This window comes from Eschrichtius robustus, chromosome 15 (assembly GCF_028021215.1).
Source record: "Eschrichtius robustus isolate mEscRob2 chromosome 15, mEscRob2.pri, whole genome shotgun sequence".
NCBI classification, from domain to species: Eukaryota; Metazoa; Chordata; class Mammalia; order Artiodactyla; family Eschrichtiidae; genus Eschrichtius; species Eschrichtius robustus.
The window spans coordinates 93,539,425-93,545,077 of NC_090838.1; the positions used below are offsets into that span (position 1 = coordinate 93,539,425).

The 5,653-nt window shown below is 55.5% G+C and overlaps 1 non-coding gene across 1 annotated transcript; it reads right to left on the bottom strand.

Moving 5' to 3' along the window:
• Window positions 1-2,913: 2,913 nt before the first annotated feature.
• LOC137778214 (U6 spliceosomal RNA) lies at window positions 2,914-3,020 on the bottom strand. The gene has a single exon (XR_011076794.1). It is a non-coding gene; the product is annotated as a U6 spliceosomal RNA (small nuclear RNA).
• Window positions 3,021-5,653: the final 2,633 nt, after the last annotated feature.

The window sequence follows — 5,653 nt, forward strand, 5'->3', positions numbered from 1 at the left end:
GCTCAGCTGCATTTGGGGACACAGGATGCCTTCCCACTGTGGACTCAGTGCGGGGCGGGGGGACACGTCCTGTGAGCCACGCTGGGGCCCCAGGCTGTCTGAGGAAACAGAAAATCTCAACTCCAAGTTCCCTCTCTCTCAAGGTCGTCCGCTCTTTGAGTGGAAGAGCCCCTATTACTTGGTTCCTTTAATTTGTATAACTTGTCCTCTCTCTCAGCACACAGAGTTGAAACTGCACAAGTTAAATGCATGTATGATTTGACCCCAGGGTAGAAAGTATCATAAGAGCAAGAACTGCGTGTCCGCCGAGCGCCAGGCCCTGGGGTCCTAACTTTGCACGGATTGTCTCTCCTCACGGACTCCTCCCATTGATCGAGGAGGAAGATGCTGTAATTATACCAAATTCACACTTGGAAAAATTGGCAAGCGTTGTTTTAGCTTTTCCCAGCCCTGTTATAAGTTGAGGTGTTCCCCAAACACCCTGACCCCCGCAAACACACACGCAAACGCCATGCTGAGGTCCTAACCCTCAGTATCTCCAGCTCTGACCTTATTTGGAAGTAGGGCCTTTGCAGATGTAATCGAGTTGCGAGGAGGTCGTTAGGGCAGCCTTGTCCAATATGACGGTGTCCTTACGGGAAGGGGAAATGTGGACACAGACAGGCAGGGGAGGCTGTGTGAAGAAACACAGGGAGAAGGCCACGTGGAGACGTAGGACTGACTGATGCATCTGTAAACCAAGTCACGCCCATGGTGGCAGCAACCACCCTCCAGAAGCTGGAAAGAGGCAGGGAGGATTCTCCCTAGGGGTTTCAGGGAGCGCGGCCCTGCCAACACCTTGACTCCAGACTTCCAGCCTCCAGACTGTGAGACGATACACTTCTGTTCTTTGAAGCCACCTGGTTTTTGGTCCTTGGTTACAGCGAAAGACCAAAAGAACACACCCTGTGACGACCAGGGACAAGCAAGTGACCCAGGCTCTGTTTGGTGATTTGTCTCAGATACAGAACGGTGAGCTCTCCAGACCTCCCCGAACATACGTGCATTTACCTGCGGGCCTCCTCAGCTCATACGTGTCTGAATGCACACACGAGAGAACATACCTGTGGGTCTCTGGGCTCAGGTCCCCTCCAGGCCAGCATCCCACACCCTGGGGCACCTCGTCAGGCGGGGAGGCCCCTGGGGCCCCAGTAAGGCCACAGTCTGTCAGTTCAGGGGGGCTTCTCGCCCCCGGCATCAGCCCTGCAGGAAAGAAAAGAGTGAGGGGAAAGACAGGTCGGGAGACTCTAGGCAGGGCCGGGGGGCGGGCGTTCCCTGATGCCCCTTTTTAGCCACATGAGTAATTCCTCACCTGCCAGCCCAGCATGGGGAGGGGAGAGCGGCCGGGCCCTGTGGTCCAGGGCCAAGGTTTCCTGCAGAGCAGAGAGGGAGCCCCGTGAGGGGTGCGGCAACGGAGCAGTCAGGATCGGGGGCTTAATCTCGGGTGCTGTGGATCACACAGGCACAATCCCTGCCAGAGTGTTCCGGAAACACTTGAGCTGGGGTGAGGCTGTGTCTGCTGGACCACGGTTCTGACAGGGATGAGGGACGGCCACCAGGGGGAGACATGAGAGCCAGAGGGGCCCAGGCCCCCAGCGAGCCCAGGCCCCCAGCGAGCCCACGGTGTGGACTTTCCAGGCGGGGACACAAGGGCCAGCGAGGTGAGGTGGCCGTCCAGGGCCGCAGAGCACAAGGGGCAGAGCTGGCATGAGATCTGGTCCCCTGGCTGGAAGGACAGACCAGAAGCCAGGGCTGCTTGTGATTCCCTCCCATGGCCAGCGGGTCCGGACCCCTTCCGGACCCCTGGTCCTCCTGCCGGATTTTAAACTCCTTTTCCCAGGGTTTCAACAGACGCCGACTTACACCCTCCTCTTTATGGCCTCGGGCCACCTTCTCGCTGACTGGCAGGTCTGAAGCCTGGCTTTGCCCCGGACACTGCACCCCAACTGCAAACACGGATAAGAGCCGCCTCTCTCCTCCAAGGCTACACCTGCCTGGTCGTTCCTGGTCCGAACCTCCTGCTGCCCCTTCCAGCAGCCCTTACGGACCACATTTCTGGATCCATCGTGTGATGCTGACGGACAGAGGCCACGCTCCTCTCTGCCCCAGCTCAGGGGCCGTGTCCCCACTCTGAGAAGACTGGGCCACATCCATGTGACCCCGTATGACGGCTGCACGCAGGGCCAGCGATGCGGGTTTCCTTAAGGTGGTGGCTAATGCCTTCGCCTGCATGGGCCTAGACTGTCCCTTTCAAAGTGAAAAAAATCTCAGCCCACAAAAATAGACAGTTTTAAGGGTGGACGTGTGGGTAGGGGATGCCTCAAATCTAGTCAAGACAACTCGCCCGGAAGAAGCTTGTTCACAGTAAGGAGCAACCCTAGGTGCGTCGGTAATTCACTAATAAAATGTTCCATACATCCTTCACGAGCAGGACCCACTGGGCATCTTCAGCGGTCTGTGGTCGCTCACAGGAAGCTAAGGTATTAATGGATTAAATGCAGGATCCCATAGATCCCAGGATACATTCCCAGGGTGGGAGGTGCCAACGGAAAGACTGAAGGACGATGTGCACAGAGAGGGCCGCTCACCCCCACAGGGTGGCCAGCCCATTCCAAGCAAGATCTGTTCCTTGTTAAACCCTTTATTATGATTTGACAAAAGGGTCTGGATAAATTAAGCTTTGGTATCAAAGTTTTTTCTGCTGCCGCTCTGAGCATTTTATTAACTAGTAAATAAAACTCTTCGTGTGTAGTGAATGGAATATTTTTTTTTAAACATCTTTATTGGAGTACAATTGCTTTACGACGGTGTGCTAGTTTCTGCTTTATAACAAAGTGAATCAGCTATACATATGCATATATCCCCATATCTCCTAAAAATAGGGAACGCTTCACGAATTTGCGTGTCATCCTTACGCAGGGGCCGTGCTAATCTTGTCTGTACCGTTCCAGCTTTAGTATATGTGCTGCCGAAGCGAGCGCTGAATGGGATATTTTTGGTGCTGTGATTTATCTGGCAGTGGGGGGAGGACAAAATCATGGTTAGGAAAAAACTCCCCTAAGATCCCTGTCAGGGATGGTTTTCTTTCCTCTATGCTATTTCTTCGTGGTAAGAATATTGTTCATCCTAATTTACTCTGTTCAGAAGCTCCGGGACCGAGGAGGATTTTCAAGGTAGTTATCACCCGAGGGAAGAAAAATAAACACTTTGCGTGGGTCACTTGGAGGCCCACACGGGCACTTCCCCCGTGCACTGTGGGATCTGTTTTGTGTCCCTGGTCCCCTGAAAGCCCTTGGAGGATCCCTGCAGCCTTTGTGCTCTGCTCTGGCCTGGAGGTCACTTGGATGCACACAGAACGCCTCCCCCTCTTTCCTAAGACTTCGCTCACTTCCTTTCTTCTCTTGCAGCCTCCCTGCCTCCATCGGAGAGAACTGAGGCCCCCTCCCAGCCAGGTGAGGCCCCCTCCACGTGCAAGGACCCCGCCAGGCACGTCTGCAGGGCGCCCCTCAGGTTACTTCTCACTGTGGGCAAAGCTTCCCTCCGAGAGACCCAGAAATCCCCTTCCCAGCCCCCATCCCTCTTTTTATGACCCTTCTTTCTGGGGCGGGGGAGAGCCGGGGGGAAACAGTCAAGCTGGTGGGTCCAGGTTGCGTCTTTGAGAATGGGTGGCCAGATTTCACCGCGTGTTTCAGCGTGTACTTTTAGAGAAAGGCCTGATCTCCTTTAGGGGTGAGGGCCGAGAGGGCAAAGTTTGTGGAAAATGCAGAAACTCCATCCCGTCCGCAGAAGCAGAGGCAGGGGTGCCTCAGAGAGAGGACAGGGGAAGTCTTGTCTCCTGGCCTCTCTCCCACTCAGGCCTCAGTGGCCCCGAAAGCTCTCCCTGTGCCCACGCCAGGCTCCTGCAGCCACAGTGCTGACCACAGGGCGGGCCAGTGGTTCCCAGGGGGGCACATCTGCGTCCCCTGGAGGCTAGTCACAGAGTCCGGGATGTGGCCCAGGAATCCGCGTGGCTAACGGGATCCCACGTGTTGCTGATGCTGCGGGCCCGGGGGCCTCACTGGGAGAGCCACTGGGGTAGACAAGCGATGCCCAAAGCAGGTGAGCTAAAGGGCGGGGACGTCTGACCCGAACGTTGAATCGTTCGGTTGGTGGCAACGCTCCGCTGCTGCTCTCCCGCTCTGCAGACTTTCTGCCTGCATCTCCCTTTGTCAGTAACCGAGGGGCCTGAGATTCGTCTTACCTGCAAGCTAACCTGTTAGCCCCCGGATTCGCAGAGTCTGGCAGAAGTGAGATGCCGGGTCAGAAACATGGGACTGGTTCCCACGTCACAGCCAGAGCAGCAGCAGGGCATCCGCGTTGGTGCCAGGTCCCCAGGCACCACTGGCTGGTCCTCATCGCCCGAGTCTCTGCCGGCATCTCCACCTGGTGCTCTCCCCGGTGTCTGTGTGATCACACGGACATCTTCTTATGAGGATGCCAGTCACACGGGATCAGGATCCCAGTCTACTCTGCTACGACTTCATCTCAACTCGTTACATCTGCCCAGACCCTGTTTCCAAGCAAGGTCACATTCTGAGGTCCTGGGGATTAGAACTTCAATGTACCATTTTTTGGGGAAGGAGACACAACTCACCTGATAACACATGACAAAAGGGACTTAAAGGGGCTAACCAATGACCTTAAAACAGGCAGATAATCCTGGGTCATCTGAGCGGGCCCAGTGTGATCGCAGGGCTCCTTAAACGTGGAGGAGGGAAGAAAGGAGTAGGTCAGAGAAGGTCTGACCATGTGAGAAGGTCTCAACCCGCCATCGCCGGCTTTGAAGAGGAAGACGGGGCCGTGAGCCGGGGCGTGTGAATGCTCCCTAGATGCTGAAAAAGGCACGGACGTGGACGCTCCTTTAGACCTCCAGAGAGGAACGCAGACCCGTTGACGCCTTGATTTTAGTCCGGTGAGGCCCAGGTTGGACTCCTAACCTACAGAAATGTGAGATGATAAATTTGCGTTGTTTCAAGCCACGACGTGCGTGGTGATGTGTCCAAGCAGCGCGGGGCAGGAACAGAGCCATCAAGCCCGGTACCTGTGACACAACGGGACTTCATTGCCGGGGCTATTTCCTTCATTGTCTTGTTAATGTATTTCCCACGGTCACTGTTTGCCATTTTAAATCCCATGACTGCCTGTGTACGATTGTTTCTGAATCCCGGAAAGAAGGGCTTTTGCTCAGAGAAACAGAGCAAACGTGCAGACCTGGCCCCGCTCCTCCCCCGTCCCCCATAGCTGGGGCGTCACAGAGACAGGGGATCCCCTGGGCTGTACTCACCACAGTACCAGGAATATCACTCCAGGTCAAGCTCCTCTGCACCCTTCCCCGGGTCTGGGTACATCCCAAAGGAGAGAAGCCCTCCAGCCTGACCGACTGGGATCCCGAGGGCCCTCCCGGAACGGAGGGGTTGGCAGGGCCTCGCACGGTTTCCTAAACCTGGTACCACAAATGGGGACCCTCAGGGCTCTTCCCTTTAAACTCTCCACTACATCCCTCTCTAGACTCCAAAAGCGTATATCTGTTGTTAAAAGTCATCTTGAGAGATTAGTCCAGCTCTTCCGTGTTTCA